The sequence below is a fragment of the Leopardus geoffroyi genome, chromosome C2 (genome assembly GCF_018350155.1).
Source record: "Leopardus geoffroyi isolate Oge1 chromosome C2, O.geoffroyi_Oge1_pat1.0, whole genome shotgun sequence".
Classification (NCBI taxonomy): Eukaryota; Metazoa; Chordata; class Mammalia; order Carnivora; family Felidae; genus Leopardus; species Leopardus geoffroyi.
The window spans coordinates 11,301,917-11,326,296 of record NC_059333.1 but is presented as its reverse complement, the minus strand read 5'-3'; the positions used below and the strand labels follow the sequence as shown (position 1 = coordinate 11,326,296).

The 24,380-nt window shown below is 43.3% G+C and overlaps 2 pseudogenes; one reads left to right on the top strand and one right to left on the bottom strand.

Annotated features, from left to right (window-relative positions):
• Positions 1-871: 871 nt before the first annotated feature.
• Positions 872-10,500, bottom strand: LOC123576009 (annotated as a pseudogene).
• A 2,048-nt stretch (positions 10,501-12,548) lies between these two features.
• On the top strand, positions 12,549-15,808 carry LOC123576008 (annotated as a pseudogene).
• The last annotated feature ends 8,572 nt before the right edge of the window (positions 15,809-24,380 follow it).

Here is a 24,380-nt window from a genome sequence, read left to right as displayed (position 1 = left end):
GTTACTTTTATATGGTATATTTGCCAAATGCTGACTATGTACCACACATTGCTGAGCCTGGGTGATAAGAAATATTCTTATCTTAAGGAGCAGGTGTGTGTGTGTGTGTGTGTGTGTGTGTGTGTGTGTGTGAAAGAGAATACAGGCCAGTAAATTATGTCACCACACTGCATAGTAAATACAATTATAGAGATAAACACAGGTGCTGGGGCATAGAGGAAGGGCAGGTCAATCCGGAGGAGTTGGGGTGGGGTGTTAGGGAAAGCTTTCGAGGAGCTGAGAGAGCACAAGTGAGTTAGGAAGAACACATTTATCCAAAGAAACGGAGAAGCCTATACAAGTCTGGGAAGCAACTCATCAAAGGCAGGGACGTGCAAGGTCATGGATGGGACTACATGGTAAAAGGCAGGGATGCATTGAGAGATTAAACTGGATATGTATGGAAGAGCCATTCACAGGTGACCTTGAATTTCACTGAATATTATATCGCTATGTTTGTTCTCTTTCTCAATGCATACCTACTGCTGGCACGGTGCCCGTCAGATAGTAGGACCTCAGTAAGTATCTGCCGAATGCGTAAATGAATCAAAGGATCTGGAATGTTACCTTGTAGCATCCCTTGCTCCAGGAGCCAGTTAGACTTTGAAATAGAGAAGTGACCTGACTAGATGGACATTTGAGAAGGAGCACTCTGGGAGCCACAGAGTGAAAGAAGGAAGACTTGGGTCAGTGAGGAGTGACCCCAGGAGTCAATTCGAGGACCCCGGAGGGAGGTGGGTCAGAAGGAAGGGGTGGATTTGAAAACTACTTGGCGACTGATTGGATGGGAGGGAAGAAGTAAGGGCACGCCTGGGAGGGTTGCCTTTCTGGCCTAAGACCTGGCTGTTTCGTGGTACCACTCACAGGACGAGGGGCTGGGGCGGGTGCAACCCAAAGGGGGAGATGCTGGGTTCACCTGGACTCCTGCATCTGAACTGCATTTGGAATTCCAGACTGGAATGTGGGCCTGGAGCCCAGCAGAAAGGTCTGGGCCGGGGGAAGATACAGATGCCAGCGGGGTCTGGGCCGTGGAGCCCAAACGCACAAGGAGAGAGCTCAGGGAGGGAGGTGCGGTCGTCCTGATGGCATGGGAAAGGAAGAAGCGGAGAGGTGCCCCAAAGCCTGCTAGATGCTAGCAGGGGGTGCTGGAACCAGAATTATGGTTTGAAGGAACCAAATTCAAACATACAAGGACCTTGCCATTGGACATAATTGAAACATGAAAGAATGTCCAGTAAGACTGTATATCGAAAGGATACAATCCAGGATGGCTTGAGGTGGGGGGAATGGGCTGAGGCAGGCAGCCTGGAACCAAGCAGGGAGCAGGTGCTAGAACTCTCTTTTTATAGGATGCTCTAAGTGAGGTGGGGGCGAGGTGGCTTCCAGGAGCCATCGGGGTGGGGTGCATTCTGTCCTTCAGTAACTTTCCATGCCACCTGCCAGGTGATTAGAGCTTCTCCTTTAAATGTTACACCCCTAGGATTGTGGCCTTCACCTGTCCTTCTCTTGTAATTCACTGCTATATAGCACTCGAGCAATCAGCTGCTCAGGGCGGTGCACCTCTGGGGAGGCCTGGGAACACGACATCCGCACACGGGCAATTACACATCGATTTATTACTCACATTCTTTGGCACAGATTTTCACATAAATCAGGCGTTTCCAGTCATCCCCAGGTCCTCTTCCTAGAACCTCTGACCTCTCGCCCGAGCCCTGGGGAAGCCACGTTGCAGTTTCTGGGGTACTGAGAGCAGAGGGTCCTTGCTCTTTGGACCTCAGTTTCCCCTGCTTCTGATTCTAATCTGCTCCACACTGCCGGCACGCCCTTTGGAAAAAACAGCGGCAATAGACCTAAGGAGCCATAAATGATTCAAGGCGTCCTACTTTGGGATGCCAACCAAAGGAAGCATTCCTAACTGCAGAAAAATCCGATGCAGAAGGATTTCATCTTGGAATTAGCTATAAGAACGAAGAGCGAAAAAGTGTGAACCAGAATGTCCAAAAGGGGATGATTGAGTGGACAACAGCATTTCCTTGGGTAGAATATAATGTAACAGTGTTTAATACTAGTTACAAAGGTCAGTTAAGAACATGGAAATGAGGGGCGCCTGGGTGGCTCAGTCGGTTAAGCGTTCGACTTCGGCTCAGGTCATGACCTCGCAGTTTGTGGGTTCGAGCCCCATGTTGGGTTCTGTGCTGACAGCTCAGAGTCTGACCCTCCCCCATTTGTGCTCTGTCTCTCTGTCTATCAAAAATAAATAAAATGTAAAAAAAATAAAAATACAAAAAAAGAACATGGAAATGCTAACGATTACATACCAAGAAGAAAATAGAACACAGAAATATATATACAGCATGATTAAAACTATGTAAATAAAAACACACACATAGGAAGTTTAGAAACAAACCTCTAAAATGTCAACAGTGGCTGGGTTTGCACTGTGGGATTTGGGGCATTTTTTGTTCCTGTTTCCCAAATTTTCTGTAATGAGATTTTATTGATCTTACAATGGGAAAATGCATATAATAAAAATAACTTTTTAAAACCCTGAAACCTAATTTGATAGCGACCTTGTTTCCTCAGGTTTTCAAGGACAAGACTGTCCTGGTCCTCCCCCTGCCCCTCTCTGTCCTCTGTGGCCTGGGCTCTATCTGCTGAGCTGGGGAAGTTCACGGAAGCAGGCTGGGGCTTTCTGGCAGGCCCTCCACTGGGAACCAGACCCTCTCCCTGCTCATTTCCACAGCCTGCCCTTGACACTGGTCATGAAGGCGTTGAGGTGGGCTCACAAGTGTAGGCGCTCAGCCTCCTGCGGGCCCTTCTGGCTGAGTGCCCCACCCTGGCATGCCAAGAGTGAACTTGCAGGCCGTGGGGAAATAACACCATCAAAGACAGGGGGAAATTGCCAGACAGCTGGCCCAGGGAGGCATATGAGCCATGACAGGGTGACCATCCTGACAGAGTTCAGGGGCCAGTCTCTGGCACCTTCGAGGTCTTCCAACAAGAGCAGAGGGAGGAAAGGGAGGGGGTGGGGGGAGGTGGCATACGGGACTTCGGCTGCAAGAACAGGACAGCCGGCATGGGTTACAGCTGACTCTCCACAGGATGGATTCGTAGGAAGAAAAACTCCAATAGTGTTGCAATATTATTGTTCTGCCCAGCTGTGGATCCAGGAGTAGAAAATGCCACGTTTTCCCACCCCACACTAGGATGGAAAGGCCAACATCCTTATCCTAAGGTTCAAGCTGTCTTCAAATACTCCCTAGAATGTTTATGTTTCGGGATCCCTGGGGAGAATGAGGCTGAAAAGGCAAGGGGTGTGGGGGCAGAAATGGGAGACACCCATGTCCCAAATGGACCCCCTGGCCCCAGGTCTAAGGCTCCTCAAGCCCTCCAGCTCAGACCCTTTTCCCTCTATTCTCCCTCCCAAGGACTCAACCTAGCCAAAGACTTCAGCTCCTACCCATACAGGGACTCATAGGTTGATATTCGCATTCCACCCTCTAGACAAAATCCTTACCTTGTCCTGCTAACAAATATTTGTTGGGTACTTTCTATGTGTCAGCCGCTATACCAGGGGCCAGGATCCAAGAGCAATTTGACCACATCCCTGCTCTCAGGAGCTTGCATTCTTCTGATGGTTCAAAGGCACCTCAAACCCATCATGTGCCAAAGGTGACACTTAGAGAGCCGGGCACAGTTGCAGACACTTTATGTGTACAGGCACACCTTGTAGATATCGTGGTTTCGGTTCCAGACCATCAAAATAAAGTGAATATTGCAATAAAGCAAGTCAATGGATTTTTTGGTTTTCCAGTGCACACAAAAGTTATGTTTATACTACACTGGGGTCTCTTAAGCAAGCAATAGCATTGTGTCTTAAAAAAAACGATGTATATACCTTCCTTAAAGATACTTTCATTTAGAAAATGCTAACCATCATCTTAGGTTTCAGCAAGATGTAATCAGCGAGCCCATCACCGTAACAAATACCATGAAAAAGTTGGAAATATGGTGAGATTACCAAAATGTGACACAGAGACAGGAAGTGAGCAATTGCCGTTGGAAAAATGGTGCCAATAGACTCGCTCGATGCCAGGTTGCCACAAACCTTCAATTTGTACGAAACGCGATATGTGCAGAGCACAATAAAGTGAAGCACAATAAAATGAGATACGCCTGTATAAATATGTTTTATCTTCACAACAGCCCTGTGACCTACAGCTATTACTTTCCTCGTTTTCAGAGATGAAAACCGATAGAGAGGTTAAGGGACTCGCCTGATGTTGCAATGCTGCTGAGTGTGGGGCTGGGCTGGGGCTTGGCAGCCTGATTCTCAGTGCCCCACTCTCACTCCAAACATCCTGGCTTTTGCCCCAAACAAGAATTGTGACTTCCCTCTCACGCTGTCTCCCTAAATGTCATCAATATCTATCCAATGACATAAAACAAAAGCCCAGGCATGCTGTTGACCCCCTCCTCATGCTCACCCTCCACATCCATCCGATCACCAAGCCTTGCCGATTACACTTTTGAAGTTGTTCTTCCAGAGGCAGAAAGGTCACCATGGTGCTTTTGGTCACCATTGCATCCCCAGGCCTCAGCACATATAATGACCACTCCACAGTGAGTGAATCAATGAACTCACACTCATGTTGGCCTGGGGGGATGCAATCCTCTACCTCTGGATGCATCTCTTTGGTCTGGATGGAGAATGAGCATTCCAGAAGCAAGTCATGACTGAGATGGAATAGCTTGTTAGGTTTGGTAGATGGGAGCCAAAGCAGTTGATTTAGATAAACAAATAAACAAGCAAAGACATAAATGCAAAGATTCTAGCACCTGAGGTGGAGAGCACATTCACACAACCTGCTTCTGTTTCCTGTCTCTGCCATCAGAATACATGGCAAACTAGTTATTGAATACTTCCCACGTGGCAGATTTTCCCATGTTTTCCACATACATCATGAAATCCTTGCCACAACCCTATGCCTCAGGTATGATTATGTTACAGATTATGTTACAGAAACTAAGGCTCTGAGCATTCAGTTACTTGGTCAAGGTCACACAGTCATGAAGCAGCAGGACCTGGGTTTGGATCCAGGCAGTCTGGCTTGGGCTCCATATCCTTAGCCACCAAACTCTACTCCCCCCAAGCAGCCATCTTTGGTGAGACCTGCCCTGTCTGCAGCTTCCGAGGACGGCTCTTTCCTGAGGACTAAGTGTTTGCGTTTCATGGCTACACTGTTGTGGATTCAAGATGGATTTCATATGAAAGATGAGTGTCAGTGTTGTTGGTCACTTGAACTCAGCATGTTTGTCCTCAGGACATTCCGGCTATGGGCTAGCCATCTTCCAAGTGGGCATGGAGAACCAGAGAGCACTTGTGTCCAGAGAGACAAGATGGGGTGGGGAGAAGGGAGAGGCAGGGTCAGATGGTTCATGAGCAGAGCAGAGACAGATACATGTAGTCCCAGAGAAACCAGAAATGTCACATCTAGCTCCTCAGGAGCCCCAGATCCTATCCCGGAATCTAGGATATAGTCTGGAATCCTGCAATAAATCCCTGTTTTTGCCTGTTCACTGCCATGATTACAAAATGGTGGTCAATGAGACAGGCAAAAATATAAAATATAGAGTATTGCAGAAAGCATTCAAATAACCCTAATCTTACACCTGCAATCTGCCATGTGTATGTATGGGTGTGAGTCTGTATGGGGTATGTCTACTCAAATCAAGTGATAAGAAGTTGAAAGAAGATGCAATTAAAATAGGTTGAGTGAGAAACTTGAAAGCCACCCAGAAAACACAGAAGACCGTGTTATGAAATTAGATTCTGGGTTAAAGGTGTGGGCACAGAGCTTCCTTTTGACAGGACAAAGTCAAACTCCAGTATCCCAACTGGTATATACAGCTTCTCAGGTAGAGTCATTCTGGACGTACCAAGCACCCACATCCAGGTCCTGCCTTCACTTCTCTACCGAGAACTTGAATCCGTAACTACTTCAAAATCCTGAATCTTCCACTACTAGATTCAGATGGCCTACGGCAGCAAATCTTCTTCTCTTGGTTGGGTAAGTAAATTTGTAACCTGAAGAAAATGCACAGATCAGTATAGATGGTGAGCTGAACTAGAACCAGAGTATTGCTACATTTTCTGTTTTAACATCTTGGAATTTGGAATGCATTCTGCAATCTGTGGCATCAGTTATAAATGGTGATATTATTACAAATCGAAGACATCTTAGATCCCATGAAATAGGGCGTCCCTTTCGTGGTAACAGCAGAAACAAGTGTTTAATCATCATTATAATCTATGTGTTACTTAAAGAACTTGAAACATTGAAGAAAATCTAACATATGAGGAAACCGAGCTTTTGGACTTGCAATTTGAATTTGAAACGTTTAAGAAATTATAACTAATTGAGTTTATAGGAAGTCTTTGAATGTTGTATTATTGGGGAACAATCTAACCCCAAAGTACAATTGCTCAGAGATGATAGAAGTTTGTTCACTCTCATGTAACAGTCAAGTAGTAAGGGGTCCAAAGCTGCAAGCCAAGCAGCTTTGCTGTGTGAGGTCTGGGGAATGGATTCCTTTTCTCCTTTGGCTCTGCCATTGCCTGTGTTATCTTCATCAGCATGGTTGATGTTTGCTCACCACCACATCCCAGGGAAGTGGGAAAGAGGTGGGTCCACAGCAAGTGTCTTAAGGGAGATGATCTAGTTGTAGCATATATCATATCTACTTGCATCCCATTGGTCCAAACTTAGTCACATGGCCACGGCTGTCTGCAAAATGTAGTCTATTGTTGGGTGGACATATGTCCAGCTAAAGCTCAGAGGTTTTAACTAAAGGCAAAGAGGGGAGCATTAATACTAGAAAACATTTGATAGTCATCCACCATGAATCTTAAGAAACTCCATTCACTAGGTTTATGAAATTTTAATAATTACTTAAAGGCCTAGAAAAATTTTGCTTGTCAGTTTTATAAGTTTGCCACATCAGATGTTTGAAGTGTTTTAGAAAACCTTATATTTTAATTTTAAATGCACTTAAAATGTTTCAGAGAATTAAATCATAAGCTTATAAATAGGGTTAATTACTTAGGACAACTTACTACTTAAATTTAGTTAATTCAACATTAATCAGAGAAAAAATGAAAGTGATTAATATTATTTCTATATAAAAATTACTAGACATAAATAAGGGTAGGAGTTGTGAATTAAACATAAAGCCTTTGGAAGAACCTAGGTTTTAAAATGTTACAACTTTTCAGATTGGCCTCTTTTACTTAGTAATATGCATTCAAATTTCTTTCATGTCTTTTCATGCCTTGATAGCTCATTTCTTTTCATTGCCGAATAATATTCCAGTCTTTGGATATACTATACTTTCTTTATCCACTCACCTGCTGAAGAACATCTTGGTTGTGTCCAAGGTTTGGCCATTATGAGTAAAACTGCTATGAACATCCACGTGCAGGTATACGTGTGTGGACATAAGTCTTTAACTCCTTTGGGTAAATACCAAAGGGCACGATTGCTGGATCATACAGTAAGAGTATGTTGAGTTGTGTAAGAAATTGCCAAACTGTCCTTCAAAATGACTGTACCATTTTGCATTCCTACAGCATAAAATGAGAGTTCCGGTTGTTCTAAATCCTCACCAGCATTGTGTGCTGTCAGTGTTCTGGATTTTGACCATTCTAATAAATGTGTAGCATTACCTCATTGTTGTTTCAATTTGCATTTCCCTGATGATGTGGATGATGTGGAAAATCTTTTCATATGCTTATTTGCCATGTGTATATCTTCTTTGGTGAGGTATCTGTTAAAATCTTTACCCTCACCCACCCCCCCCTTTTTTTTTTTGGTATCACCAAGTTTACCCAATATTGATAGAATACAAACTATATGAGACACACTGATTTTAGTATTACAGAATTTAACCTTTTTATAAGCTATCTTATACTGTTACTCTTTGCTTATCTGTTCTAAGCTATGATATGTTACACCAACAGATCCCCTTTCCCCATAGCTTTTTACTATGTTCTTAAATAGATGACTTCTCTCCCTCAGACAAGGTGAAAAAAATTCCCATCCAGAAAAAAAATGTTAACCCAAATTCCGAGTTTTGACATAAGATAACACCAGAAATAGGTTATGGGCAACTCTTAATCTTTTACCTGAATGGTACTACATGAAGTTACAGTGTTGACCAAAAGAAGACACAGTTTTCTCATTAAACCTTTGTTTTAATGGGTCTTGAAGTTCAGTGACAGATTTTTGATCAAGTTGTTTCCATTAAAAAGTACTCGTTAAAAAAAAAAACTAATAACTGAAACCTGCCACATTTACACACAAAACAAATGGTCCGCAGAACATTTTCCTTTCCTTCTGAAGGTTTTACGATGCATTGTTATCATTAACCAGTCTTTTACTATTAAAATTAAATGGCTAATTGACATAAAGGGTTCTGAGACCATTCTTTCACCACTGATTAAGACTGGGGTGGCAGGTATTGAGAATAATATTCATTCAGGCCTCTGAGCTTTCTGGGCAGACGTGGTGACCTTGCCAGTTCCAGCTGCCTTCTTGTCCACTGCTTTGATGACACCCACAGCAACCGTCTGTCTCCTGTCAGGAACAGCAAAATGGCCCCAAAGAGGCTAACCAGAGAAGCTCCCAACACACTAGGCTTGCCAGCAACCATATCAACGATGCCAGCATCACCAGATTTCAAGGACATGGAGCCATCTTCCAGCCTTTTTCCAGAACAACGATCAATCTTCTCCTTCAGCACAGCAAACTTGTAGGCAACTTGTGAGCCGTGTGACCATCCAGCACAGGTGCGTATCCAGAAATGATTTGGCCTGGATGGTTCAGGATAATCACCTGAGCTGTGAAGACAGCTGCTTCCATTGGTGGGTCATTTTTACTGACTCCAGCTACATTGCTATGACAAACATCTCTGGCAGATACGTTCTGGGCGTTGAAACCCACGTGTTCCCAGGAAGAGCCTCACTCAAAGCTTCGTGGTACATTTCAACAGGCTTTACTTCAGTTGTAACATTGATTGGATCCAAGGTGACCACCATGCCGGGTTTAAGAGCACCAGTTTCCACTTGGCCCACGTGGACAGTACCAATACCACCAATTTTGTATATATCCTAGAGAGAAAGATGCAAGGGCTTGTCAGATGAACTGATGGCAGAATGCAATCCAGAACTTCAAGCAGTGTGGTTCCACTGGCAGTGTCATCTTTACAGGTGACTTACCATCCCTTGAACCAAGGCATGTTAGCACATGACTCCAGCACATTGTCACCATTCCAACCAGAAGCTGACACAAATGCTACTGTGTTGGGTTTGTAGCCAATTAAAAAAAAAAATTTTTTTTTAACATCTATTTATTTTTGAGAGACAGAGCATGGGTCGGGGAAGGACAGAGAGAGAGAAGGAGACACAGAATCTGAAGCAGGCTACAGGCTCTGAGCAAGCTGTCAGCACAGAGCCCGATGCGGGGCTTGAACCCACAAACTGTGAGATCGTGACCTGAGCAGAAGTCGGACGCTCAACCGACTGAGCCGCCCGGGCGCTCCTGCCAGTTATAATAATGTAGGTGCTGACTTCCTTAATGATTTCCTCGTATCTCTTCTGGCTATAGGGTGGCTCAGCGGAATCCACTTCGCTAACATCAACAATTAGTTGTCTCACACCTATGTGTAAGCCAGAAGGGCATACTCACGGGTTTGCCCTTTCTTGGAGACACCTGCTTCAAATTCACCAACACCAGCAGCAACAATCAGGATAGCACAGTCAGCCTGAGATGTGCCTATAATCATATTTTTTATACATGTATTTTATAAAGTCTCTGTGCGCTGAGAGATCAGTGATGCACACATAATACTTGCTGGTCTTGAACTTCCACAAGGAGCTATGAATGGTGATACCATGTTCATGTTCAGCTTTCAGTTTCTCCAAGACCCAGGCATACATGAAGGAGCCCTTTCCCATCTCAGCAGGCTCCATCTCAAATTTTCCGAGAGTTCTTTTGTCAGTCCCACCACATCTGTAGATCAGATGACTGGCAGAGGCAGCCTTAACTCCACGTGTCCAATGACAATGACGTTGATATGAGTCTTTTCCTTTCCCACTTTGGGTCAGGTTTAGTGGTGGTTTTCACAACACCTGTGTTCTTGCGAAAAAGATTTTTGGCCTATTTTTAAATCAGGTTTTTCTTTCTTTCATGGATTGTGCTTTTCGGGTTGTAACTACAAAGGCGACATCCTGTATTATTCCACTTATATTACATTCTGGAAAAGGCAAAATCATGAAGGTAGTTAAAAGACCAATGATTGCCAGAAGTTAGCAAGGACAGAAGGATGAATAAGTGGAGAACAAAAGATGTTTAGGGAAGTGAAAATACTCTGTACGATACTGTAACAGGTAATACCTGTCATTATACATTTGTCCAAACCCACAGAATATACAACCCCAGGAGTGAACTATATCCATGAAAACTATGGACTTGGGGTGACGATGTGTCAATGTGGGTTCATCAACAGTAACAAACGTACTACTCTGGTGTGGGACTTTGATAATGGGGGAGGCCATGCAAATGTGGGGGTAGGAGGGTTTATGGGCAACCTCACTACCTTCTGCTTAATTTTGCTGTGAACCTGAAACTACTCTAAAAAATAAAGTATTTTAAAAAATAATACAACTTTGACAACTTGAGTAATAGTTAAAACAAGTAACTAGAGGTGACCCTCCGTACATCAAAGCCTTCTTCAGGGATTAAATATCTCGAGTGATACGCTTAAGAGCTTTTGGATGGGTTTCGGTTACAACGAAAACAGTCTTGAGGCAGACATAGTTTCTCCCCCAGCCGCATTGCATCATGCTGCTAACTTGAGTGTCACCGACCTCATAGCTACATTTTTAAACTTCATTTCGCTCATGACAATCCTCCACGTATGAATGGGTGGAGAATATGCCTGTTGAGATGCCTGTCTAGCCTTCCCTTCGCTGGAAACTATTTTTCCCTGCCTGTAACCCTCTAAACCTACAGGGCTCAGAGGTAGCTGCTGGCTGTCATAAAGATAAGATTTGACCTATTCTTTTTTAAAAAAATTAAAAAAAAATATTTATTTTAGAGAAAGCAGGGGAGAGGGGCAGAGAGAGAGAGAGAGAGAGAGAGAATTACAAGCAGGTTCCATTCTCAGTGCAGGGCCCCAGGCAGGGCTTGATCCCACAACCCGGGCATCATGACCTGAGCCTAATTCAAGAGCCAGATGCTTAACTCACTGAGCTACTTAGGAGCCCCTTGGCCTACTCTTTAGACCTGGCCGATTGGCCCAAGGTGGACCACTAACCCAACCAAGGGTAATAAACATGGCAATTGAAGGAGAGCCTCAGATATCTCTGGGTGGGTTGAGGGATTACATGTAGACCAAGAAGCTAGGAATAGTCATTGTCTACTGTGCAGACTGGAAAGCGGAGAAAAAGGGTCTTTTAAGACAAAGAAGAATAAAGCTTCTGGGCAGAAGGACAGAAATAAAAGATGGAGAGCATTTTAATTATAGTCTGTTCCAGAGGCCCAGTCAGCTGCACATTGCCTTGAGTACTGTGATACATCTGGTGCGCTTATAATAATTCATTCCTCCCTTCTAAACAAACTACAGTCAGTTTGTATTACTTGTAACCAAAAGAATACTATCTAATATGTGTGAACACATATTAAACTCATTGTGTGAAGCAAATTTGTGGGTTTTGTTTTCAAAAGAAATAGCTGTTTGATTGTCTCAGTTGGAGGAACTTTACAGTGTAGACCTGACCTTTGGGTTATAAGTACAGGGACTAGTCCAAGGCATGTGTGCTGGTAAATCCATGAATCCAATTTACCTAAAGCTCCATTCTTAGCATAACTCTAGCCTGATAGCCACTTGCAAAATACCCAACATTGAATATAAGAAAGTTACAGCCAATAAGCTACTTGTGACTTGTGTAGCATCTCCTTATACTTGGGAGTGTTTTATTGGAAGATATCTAAATTTCATTGTATGGTCTATGGTAGAAACTGCTAGTTTACCATCCTCTTTCAGCTAAACCTACATTTCCCAGCCCTTCTTAGAAGGCAAGGCAGGGGCGCCTGGGTGGCTCAGTCGGTTGGGCGGCCGACTTCTCGGCTCAGGTCATGATCTCACGGTCCGTGAGTTTGAGCCCCGCGTCGGGCTCTGTGCTGACAGCTCAGAGCCTGGAGCCCGTTTCAGACTCTGTGTCTCCCTCTCTCTGACCCTCCCCTGTTCATGCTCTGTCTCTCCCGGTCTCAAAAATAAATAAAATGTTAAAAAAAAATTTTTTTTTTAAAAAGAAGGCAAGGCAAAGTTCTAGGATTAAGTTCCAACTCATGGAAGATAAGTAGAGGTGATGGCTTCTGGAACATGCCTTAAAAGGAATGCCGCAAGACTTTTCTTCTCCCTTTCTTTCCTGTTTCTGGAATGTGAACATGGTGCTAGATGCAGAAATGGCCATGCTAGACCGCAAGATGAAGCCATGTGTTATAAATGAATATAAATGGGTATAAATGGATAGTAACAAGCTGGAAAAAGCCTGGATCCCCAGCCCTACTTAAATTTAGATCTTTCCATGTAATAAACCATCTTATATAAGTCAATGTTACTTTGATATTTATTTCAGTAGTTGAACCAATACCCCAACTACAACATAGCCTTTGCATGGAAAACCAAAAACGAATGACTGTTTCCTACAAGAGGAATTGTAGCCATCATTCAACAAATGTTTATCAAGTCACCAAGGTCTGAATGTGAACAGCTGAGCACCTTTGGAAAAACTGTTCAGGCTGGTGAAGCAATCCAGCCCATGTGAGTTGATGCGTGCCCAATGGAACACAGGGCATACAGCCCAGGGAAAGAAAGGTTCAGGATAGGCCAGAGAGCTGTCTTCAGACATAAGAAGAATTCATGTGAAAGAGGGGATAGACTTGTTCTGTATGGACCTAAGGGGCTGAACTAAGGCCAACAGGTTTATGCAGGGCCTGAAGTGCTAAGATGTAAAGAGTTCTACGTTGACCCAGTTGTTGGCTTCAAGTAACATAAACAGACTCTACAGTCTCAGGCAAAAATGAAATTTATAGGAATAATATTTGGGGGAATCTCAGAATTGACCAGAGACTAGAGAACTGGTTAGGAACCAAGAGTACTTTGGAGTGCTAGTTATCAAGAAGAATAACCACAGCCATTGAGAAGGAAGGGTCTGGTGAGCATGACGAGTGGCCTCTAACTGTTCCTCATGTCACTGAGTCATTTACTCAGGACTCAAAATCATGAGAGAGAGTCTGATGGTTGTACATGGATCATTTTCCATTTGCTGGCTGAACTTGGTGGAATAGGGGAAAATCTGTCCCTGTTGACCCTGGCATGGAAGTTAGGCACCACCTCCAAGAGGAACCCAGATATGATCAAACAAATATCCAGTGCTACCTCTTTGACGCTTTCAAAGCCGGTGAATCTGTGACCAGTGTCTCAGGATTGGGAGGGACTAGTCCATTCAGACAAGTTATCTCCTTTCCACCTTCCTCATATATGCTCATATGCTCTTTGCTGAATGATTCTGACAACGAAAAGCTCTCTTCCTTCTTGTTGTTAAGATGAAATATAGGCTGAGAGTTTATACTCTCTACCTGGTACTCAAGACCCTCCAACTCTGGTCTCACTTTTGTAGAGCTAAGTCCTGTGAGTCTTCTACAGACACCTTTCCTCCTGTCAGACTTATTCACTCAATGTCACCATTTTCTGACCCCACCAAAACATCTTGTGTTTATTCTCTTTTCTCCTTCCATCTATCTAAATGTTATCCATTCTTCACATTCCAGCTCAAATCCCACATCCTACATGAAACATTCCCAAGCCATCCCAGCCCGAAGTCATGTGTCTTTGGAAATTTTTGCCTCGACTCTTCATTAGGCAGTTAATCACTCCCCTTTTAGATGTTTTCTATTTCTTAGAATTGACACTTAAACCCCGTTAGACAATTTAGTTTTAAACATACTTATAGCTTCTCTCTCTGCGTAGATTACAATTTCTTTTTTTTTTTTAATTTTTTTTTTTCAACGTTTATTTTTTTATTTTTGGGACAGAGAGAGACAGAGCATGAACGGGGGAGGGGCAGAGAGAGAGGGAGACACAGAATTGGAAACAGGCTCCAGGCTCTGAGCCATCAGCCCAGAGCCCGACGCGGGGCTCGAACTCATGGACCGCGAGATCGTGACCTGGCTGAAGTCGGACGCTTAACCGACTGCGCCACCCAGGCGCCCCTATTACAATTTCTTAAAGACATGGAGTATTTCTTATCCATCTTTGCATGTCCTGTAAAACTTAAAATTCTTTCCATATGGACCTATTTTTTTTTTTTTTTCTTAATTGACGGGAATACCAGAGGTGAGTGTGGTCTTCACCTCTTATTCAGGAATTTGGGGAAGGGGAAGCAGGGTAAGAAGAGAGTAGAGATATATCACAACAATGACCTAGAATGGCTTTCCTGAGTATAATAATGATGTGAATGATTTAGATTTTTGTAGGTTTTTTGAGGTTTAATTGATACATAATAAATCATACATATTTGAAGTATATAATTTGGTAAGTTTTGACCTAGGTATACACGCACGATAATATTGCTCTAATCATATATGCTCTAAGATATGCTCTAAGATAATAAAAATATCCATCTAGAGCTCTAAAATATGTTCTAATCATATGCTCTAAGATAATAAAAATATCCATCATCCCTAAACATTTCCTCATTCACCTTTATAATCCTTCTTCTTCACTTCTTCCTCAAGCAGCCACTGATTTGTTTTGTGTCACTGTAGTTTGAATTTTCTAGAATGTTATATAAAAGGAATCACTTGGTGTGGGTTCTTTTGCGGGGGAGGGGTCTGGCTTCTTTCATTTGGCCTAACTGAGGTTCGTCCATGTTGCTGAACGTGTGACTAGCTCTCTTCTTTTTACTGCTGAGTTGTATGAAAAGATGGCTGCGTTCAGGCTAGTCGAGCAAAGGTTGGCGTGAACCCCAGCGTGCCAAGGAGGGTTGTGAGGAGAGCATAGGGCTCAAGTTGAAATGTCATGAACCAGATGATACTGTCAAGGAAGACTTAATTTTCAATATCATAACCAGAAAAATTAACCACCTCCCAGAAGCAGAAAGGAATCTATTTGAACATGGATCAGTATATATTGCACTTAATGCTGCTCTCTGTGGTCTAATGCAAATAGTCTTTTTTGACGCATCTTAAATGTGATACAGGCTCGTACAGCTGCTGGCTTACCAATGGCAGTGATCCCATTTTTGACTGCGCATGCACCTTACAAAGGTTTTGTAAATCTACCTTTGAATACAGGTGATTTGAATTGTGAAACCTGTACCATAACACAGGGTGGACGGGTTGGTCTTGTTTTTGGTGGTCTATACCCTGTTTTCTTGGCTATACCTGTGAATGGTGGCCTAGCAGCCAGTTATGAGTCAGCCTTGCTACCAGAAAAAGGAAACATCTTAACTTGCTGGACTAGAATTTCTAAGCCTGCCTTTAGAAAGATGTTATTTCCCATTTTGCTCCAGACCGTGTTTGCAGCATACCTTGGATCTAGACAATATAAATTAGTTATAAAGGCTCTTCAGGTACCTGAACCTGGCCTAGAAATTCAGTGATTGTTAAACAACTTTTTACACAAAAATAAAATTGTAATGTATGGATAAACGTCTAATGTATGAATAGAAAAAAAAAGAAATGAGGATGATAACAGTACTCACCCATGGAAGTTTATATATATATATATATATATATATATATATATATATATATATATACCAACTTATATAAAAGTTGGCTTTTATATAATTTCCCACATAAACTAATCATAATTAGTTAGGTATTACTTAATCCACTTAATGGATAAAGAACCTAAGACATAAAGAGATGAAAATGACTTGGCCAGGGGGTGCCTGGGTAGCTCAGTAGGTTAAGCACCCAACTCTTGATTTCAGCTCAGATCACGCTCCCAGGGTTTGTGGGGCTCGAGCCCTGCCTGCATCAGACTCCGCATGGACAGTGCTGAGTCTGTTTGGGAGTCTCTCTCTGCCCCTCCCCCACTTGTGAGCGTGTGAGCATGCTCTCTTTCTCTCAAAATAAGTAAACTTAAAAAAAGAGTTTAAAAAAGAAAATAACTTGGCCAGTGCCCTGTAAAGATAAAGGTTACACTTAGGTCTTCTGACTCTCAACCCATGGAAGCTCCAGTCTTTTTATAATGTAAACTCAGACGGCAGATCCTATCACTTCCGCTGTATACAATTCCTTAGGGTTTTTAAATGTGGATCACAGTCAAGGACAGGGAATTATATAAAGTGTAATGCCAGTAGGCAGAGATCATAGGAGACCATCCTAAAGGCCACTTACCATAGGCCCCTTCTCTTTGCCACGTGGCAGTGACACAAGTCTGGTAGGTTGGGGTTGTGATCAGAAGCTTCTGAAATATGGAATGAGGTGCCAAAGAGAGTGTTCCCAAGCCAATGACCTAATGGGAGACTTTGCCCTTCCCTCATGGAGAGAAAGTGAGATCTTAGTTCCTTTGTCCGCCATTGCACACTGGCAGCACCTTTTAAGTAGAAAGCACAGTCTGTGGGTAGGCCCACGGAAAGAAGGGAGGTGGGGTGCCTGGGTGGCTGTCTTAAGCTTTTGACTCTTGGTTTGTGAGTTCAAGCCCTGCATCATCGGGCTTCTGTGCTGACAGTGCGGAGCCTGCTTGGGATTTCTCTCTCCCTCTCTCTCTGCCCTCCCCCCGCTCATGCTCGCTCTCTCTGTCTCTCTCAAGGAGGGTAGAAAGGAAGAAAGAGAGAGAGAGAGAGAGAAAGAAAGAAAGAAAGAAAGAAAGAAAGAAAGAAAGAAAGGTACTAGAGTTGGGCCAAGCAGTTTTCTTCTGCCTTCAAGATGATGCCAGAAACATGTTCATATGGAGTAGGCCTCTCATTTATTTATTTATTTATTTATATTCACTTATTCTCCAATATTTACTCAGCATCTATCACATATCAGTCCCTCCGGTTGGCACTGCGGGCACAAGAGTTTCTTTTTTGAGAATTTACGTATTAATTGTTAAGGCCACAGGGTAATGAAGAGATAGACACCGTGTTAGATCGGGCTCTCTAAGAAGAAGACACCAAGACGGGATTAGACAGGTAAGAGATTTCTTGGAGGAAATGCCTGTGAAGGACAAAGGGAGGGAAGCAGAGAAGGCTGGGGGAAGACATTGCAGGTCTGACACCTGTGCAGGAAAGGGGGAAGGCCAGAGGGGAGAGGACTGTCGTACAATTCCAAGAAGGGTTTGTTCAGGTCACTGCAAAGTCTTTGAGCCCAAGTCACCTATCAGAGGAGTGCTGTGTATAAGAGAAATGAACCTGGGAGCAGCCGGAGGGACATGTGGCCTCAGAACTAATAGAGCAATGGATCCAGAGGGACAGCAGCTGGGGATCTTAGCAGTATCTTTTCGCTTCTGTCCTGTGCATGCTGTAACACGGTGTGGTTCATGTGATGATGGAGTAAGCATAGGTGCTAAAAAGAGCACAGATGAGGTGCACCTGATCCAGACTTTCAAGTTTAGAGTAGCATTCCACTCTGCACATGTACCTATATGCACCTGTCTATGCGTACAAGATGTTCCCAGTGTTATTATTGGTTAAAGCCACCCACGAAGGAAACAACCATGTCTGCCATCCCAACGGATACACAGCGGTTTAGCTGGACAATAGAGTAGCTTCGGCGATGAAAATAAATGAGCCACAACTACACTCCGTAACTTGGGGAAGGGCCTGGAGTGTGTTCCAGGCGGAAGACAAAGGACAGAAGGGGGAGCGTGCACAGGGCTCAGAGGTTGCAAACACCAAGGAGTGACACTGAGGAGTGGCGAGAGGGATGGAGGTAGGCGTGTGTAGGTCGGGGTGGGGGGGGTGGGAGGGCTACTGCAGAAGGAAGGGCCTTGTAACCAACTCCCTGTTGAGAGTTTGGACTTTACCTTCAGTGCAAAGGAAAAGCCACTGAAGTATTTAAGCTGCGGAGAAACTGAATCAGATGTACGTTTTCAGAAAGATCCTACGGCCTCAGTGTGGGGATATACCTCACAGTACCCAGATGGGTGGCAGTGAGGTGGGCAAAGAAAGGGTTCCTGGTTCTAGAGTGTTGCCTGTGACACTTGTCCAGGGCTTGCAGCTGTTGGCTTCCAGCTGGAGTCAAATTTAATAGCACCGATTCCCAGGCCTGAAGGTGATCTTCCTGTCAGACCAAAGGCCCTCCTTTCTGCATGTAGGGCCTTTGCCATTTCTTAATCACTGAATCATTAACAATAGGAGGAGATTCTCCTATCTGGCTGCTCTCTAATGTCAACCAGGCATATTATGGATTGAAGATAAAGTGTCATCCTTGGTCCCAAAGGCCCTCTCATTTAGATGCTGAACATTTTGGGGGCAGAGGAAGAAAGAAAAAAAAAAGAATTTGTAAATAACTGATCACTGCAAAAGCTAACCCCTTAGGAATTCCCTTTCAGGAATCATTTAATGATAGCACTATATGTAATGATTCTTTAATTACTAAAATGACTTGTTCCATTTGCAATATTATAGAGGAGCACTGGGTTAACATGGTTGTTTAATATTTTCTTAGTAATTATGTATTTAGTATTAAGTTGTGGACTTTATTCAAGTTGGGAGCGAAATTCCCAAGATATTTCCTGCGTATTCTCTTCAGGTCTTGGTAACCCTAGGCTGAAAGTTCAAGACGATTTATTGTAGGAGGTATCATCAGGTAGCTCCCAATTACCTTGTAATTTTAATTGTGCGTAGGATTTTTTTTCCTTTTGGCAGCATAGATAGCTGCTGTTATTGTTGCCATTAAGTTTGTTTTTTTTAATATGGGCAATTTGAAAAAAAAATAGAGATTATCTAATACTAAAATATTACATCCTGACTTGGTAGGCTCTAAAGTATAAAATCTTCCTGATAGCTGCTTTTGAGGGGCTTGACTTCCTCCCAGACAATTTCTCCATTGCAAAAGATCATTTCCTTCCCGAATATGTTGTCTTTTGGAATCCCCTCTGCCTCCCACATGCTCATACCCGCCTGTCATCTGCCTTAGTAAAAGGAAAGTCCAAAGAAGTTCGGATCAGATCAAGGACACAATTCTGTTTTGACCCTGAGTCAATGGGAGGGCTGCGTTAATAACTCTTGGATAGAATTTAATGCCGATGGGCTTTGCTCCTTTTATCAAATCTGTGCAAGCCTTTCTTCTTATAATTAGGGCATTCTCCCCCACACGAATCAACAGAACCCTAGCAACACAGGCGAGATGATCCTCACAGAGGGCTGGACTTTGAGATGATACTTGTATATTGATCTTCTCACCAGGAAGTGTTGACTAGCGGTGTCGTGACACCCAATTTTCAACATTCCTTGGGTGGCCAGATCATTCAGGTGGTGGATCCTCACAGGCTTTAGGACTATCGCTTTCTTTCTTTGGGTTAAAGCCCTGAATAGGGAGACTATTTAGAGCAATGAAAGATACGCTGTCAATTTTTCAGAAGATTATAATCTCGCTGTGAAGATTTATGAAGCTAAGACACCCTGAGAAAAAAATACTAATACATTGAATTGTAATAGAAATTTCATGAATTAGGAGCTGAGGAAATACCACATGTAGGCGGGACCAGAACCAAGGAAAGTCAGTCCAGAATGTCTATTGAAGAGAAGCCTGGGATCCATTGTTGCCTCACCAGCTACCCGGCAAGTATTCAATCAGTCACCAGCTCCTACAGATTCTATCCCCTCACACCCCTCCCCTCAACTTCTGCCAGCCCCCATCCCCTCTTCGGCCTGTGCCGCGCCCTCTGAGCTTGACACAGCCCCTGCACTTGCCCCCTTTGAATCCGTTAGGGTCTGATTACCTTCTGCCTGTTCCTGTCCAGCCTTAAAACTGCTCTTTGCTGAGCAGGCCTGGCTTGCACATGTCTTGGGCCTCACCCTGAGCGACGGCCCCCTAGTTTATTTTGCTGGGTGCTCCCGCTCGCTTTATACAGCGCCTCCCCTGGGGAAGCCTCGTCCCCTGAAGACCCCTTCAGATGCTTCCTCGTCCCCCTGCACGTCTTCGGCTCACAGCCTTTGTTCCTTTTACTGAATCTAAACTCCTTCCAGGTGCGTTCCGGATTTTGCACTTGCGGAGCAAGAACATAGAGCTGTTTCACACCTCCGACATTATTGACATTTAACATTAACGTCCCCCAATCGGCTGTTGAAGACATTGTAACGTCAGAAGAAAAACTAAGCTCTTCCCTAAGTGAAGATGCAGCAAGGATTTTGTTTTTTTTAAGTTCAAAAATATAGTATTTTTTCCTAAAAACGATCTCACAATCTTTTTTTTTTGCAAGGGAGGGGAGGCAGAGGAGCAAGTGAGGAAACATTCCATTGAGGCAACCTTTGCTTCACTTTTTTTTTCTTATAAAGTGGAGCCCAAATCTGAGCCATCTCCCCCACCTAAAAACTTTCTTGATCAAAATTAGAAAAATAATTAGGAAATTAGTGGATCAAAAGAGCTCCGGGGCACCTGGGTGGCGCAGTCGGTTAAGCGTCCGACTTCAGCCAGGTCACGATCTCGCGGTCCGTGAGTTCGAGCCCCGCGTCAGGCTCTGGGCTGATGGCTCAGAGCCTGGAGCCTGTTTCCGGTTCTGTGTCTCCCTCTCTCTCTGCCCCTCCCCTGTTCGTGCTCTGTCTCTCTCTGTCCCAAAAATAAATAAACGTTGAAAAAAAAAATTAAAAAAAAAAAAAAAAAGAGCTCCAAAAATGCCTGACCTAATAACATATGTATGTTGCGCAAAGTGTTTCACGCTGGAGGGCACTCTGCCAATATCACGTGGGAGATGACCCTATAACGGTCTACAAGGGTGGGTGACGGTGTGTGCAAGGGAGTTTGGAACTACCAGAGGTCAGGAGCGCCTGGGTGGCTCAGTCTGTTGGGTGACCCACTTGGGCTCAGGTCATGATCTTGTGCCTTGTGAGTTCGATCCCCGCGTGGGACTCTGTGCTGACAGTTCAGAACCTGGAGCCTGCTTTGGATCCTGTGTCTCCCTCTCTCTGCTCCTCCCCCTCCTTGCTTGCTCTCTGTCTCTCAAAAATAAACATTTGTTTCTTTTTAAAGAAACGCCAGTGAGTTCACTAGGAAGACATTAAACACAAAATAAGTTTGAAATGTGACTTGGGTCTGGGCCATCAGCTGAGGAACAAAGATAGACGCTGAGCCGTCCGGCAGAGAAATGGCGGCGTCCTTTCCTCAGGGAGAAGATGATAGGCTGAGGAGAGTGACGACTGACAGCTTAAAATATGACTTGGCTGGACTGTGGGATTATTTTCTCCATTAATTGAACACCTGCACATTTCTTCACTTTTTGAGAGTTGTCTTTAAGTAAAGGAGGCCTGTCTTTGACATATCTTTGAGAATTAACGACCTTGTGTGAGCTCAAGGTAAAGCCTTATTATACAGTAATATAAAATAAGAAGGTAAAAAAAATGATTAAACTGCCCCAGAGCATATGGTGAAGTTACTTTGTAGAAATAGGGTTGGATTTCAACTTCTGTCCTTATTTCTTCTTTTCTATTGTCTCTCATAAAGCCTTACTTGAAGATGAATCAAGATGTCTGGTTAACCAAATCTTTTTAAAAAAAATTTTTTTTTCAACGTTTATTCATTTTTGGGACAGAGAGAGACAGAGCATGAACGGGGGAGGGGCAGAGAGAGAGGGAGACACAGAATCGGAAACAGGCTCCAGGCTCTGAGCCATCAGCCCAGAGCCTGATGCGGGGCTCGAACTCACGGACCGCGAGATCGTGACCTGGCTGAAGTCGGACGCCTAACCGACTGCGCCACCCAGGCGCCCCTGGTTAACCAAATCTTAAATCCATACCATATAAAACGTTTGGGAGACTCTATGTGGCAGAATAATTTTTTTCTTGTATAACTGAAGTTTTGGATTCTTTCACTAATATCACCCACCTCATTGCCCCTTTCTCCCAGCTCCTGGCTATTAGAATCTCTGCTTCTATGAGTTTGACTATTTCAGATGCCTGGTGTAAGTGATACGTAGCATTTGCCTTTTTGTGTCCGTATTTGTCCTTCAGTTTCACCCGCGTTATCTCAAATGGCAAGATTTATTTCTTTTTTAAGTCTGACTACTATTCCATTGTACCCCATTTTCTTTATCTGCCCACAGACATTTAGGTTACTTTGATAGCTCAGTTAATGCGAATAATGCTGCAATGAACATAGGAGTACAGGTATCTCTTCAAGGTCTGATTTCAATTCCTTTATTTATTAAAAAAATTTTTTAATGTTTTTTATTTTTGAGAGAGAGAGAGAGAGAGAGAGAGAGAGTGCGCAAATGGGGGAAGGGACAGAGAGAGGGAGACAGAATTTGAAGCAGGTCCCAGGCTCTGAGCTGTCAGCACAGAGCCCAACGCAGGGCTCGAATCCACGGACTGGACCGTGAGATCATGACCTGAGCCAAAGTTGGACATTCACCCGACTGAGCCACCCAGGCGGCTCTCAATTCCTTTATATATGAAACCAGAAGAGGGATTGCTGGATCATATGGGAGTTCTGTCTTTGATTTCTTGAGGAGTCTCCATACTGTTTTCCATAGTGGCTGCATCAATTTATATCCCCACCAACAACGTAGAAGGGTTTCCTTTTTTCCACATCCTCGCCAACACCTGATAACTCCTGACACCATTCTAACAGGTGTGAGGTATAGGTCATTGTAGTTTTGATCTGCATTTCCCCGATGATTAGTGATATTGAGTACATTTTCACATACCTGGTGGTCCTCCTTTCTTCGTCCGTTTTTAAACCAGGTAATTATTTTTGTTTGTTGCTGTTTTTGTTATTGACTTGTATGAGCTCCTTATATGTTTTAGATATTAACCCCTTATCAGACATATAGTTTGCAAATATTTTCTCCCAATCTGTAGGTTGCCTTATCATTCTGTTGATTATTTCCTTCGCTGTGCAGAAGCTTTACAATATCATGTAGTCCCATTTGTCTATTTTGCATTTGTTGCCCGTGCTCTTGGTGTCATGCAAAATATCATTACCAGGGCCAACATCAAAAAGTTTTTTTCAAGGAGTTTTATGGTTGCAGGTCTCATATTTAAGACTTTAGTCTATCTTGAGTTGATTTTTGAGTGTGGTGTAAGATAAGGGTCTGATTTCATTCTTTTGCATGTAGATATCCAATTTTCCCAAAGCCATATATTAAAAAGACTGTCTTGGGGCGCCTGGATGGCTCAGTCAGTGAAGTGTCCGACTTCGGATTACAGCTCAGGTCATGATCTCACGGGTTCATGGGATCGAGCCTCGTGTTGGGCTCTGTGCTGACAGTGTGGAGCCTGCTTGGGATTCTCTCATTCTCTCTCTCTCTGCCTGTCCCCCTCTCACGCTCTCTGTCTCAAGATAAATAAACTTAAAAATAAAATAAAATAAAAAGACTTTTTTCCATTGTGTATTCTTAGGTCCTTGTCAAAATCAGATGACCATTGGTTGACCATACATGTGTGTTTATTTCTGGGTTCTCTATTCTGTTTGGTCTATATGTCTGTTTTTATGCCAGTACCCTACTGTTTTAATTACTATAGCTTTGTAACATAGTTTGAAATTAGGATGTATGATGCCTTCCACCTTTGTTCTTCTTGTTCAGATTTGCTTTCACTATTCTCTTGTGGTTCCATATGAATTTAAAATTTTTTTCCCATTTCTCTAAAAATTGTCATTGGGCTTTGCTAGGGATTGCACTAAATCTGTAAATCACTTTGGGTAGTCTGGGCTTTTTAACATTACCTCTTCTAATCCATGAACATGGATATCTTTTCATCTGTGACTGCTTCAATTTCTTTCATCAGTGTTTTATAGTTTTAGCGTACAGATTTTTTATCTTCTTGGTTAAGCTTATTCCTAAGTACCAGAGTAATTTTAATACATTAACTACTACAGTGATATTTTATAACTCTAAATGCTGCCTTACATACATAGTACAAAACTCAAAGAATCTTTTGGTGAATTTAAATTTGTACTTATAACAGGAAGACACTAAATTTGCATCAGCTTTCCTTGGGATTTTATCATTTTATAATGAACCCATGAGCATTCTGGTGCTGTGCTTTAAAAAAGAAGAAGTTGAAGGGGGCAAATCAGGGCAGCTGCCCTTCCTCTCCTTCTCAGAAGAAATGGAGTGAGCCT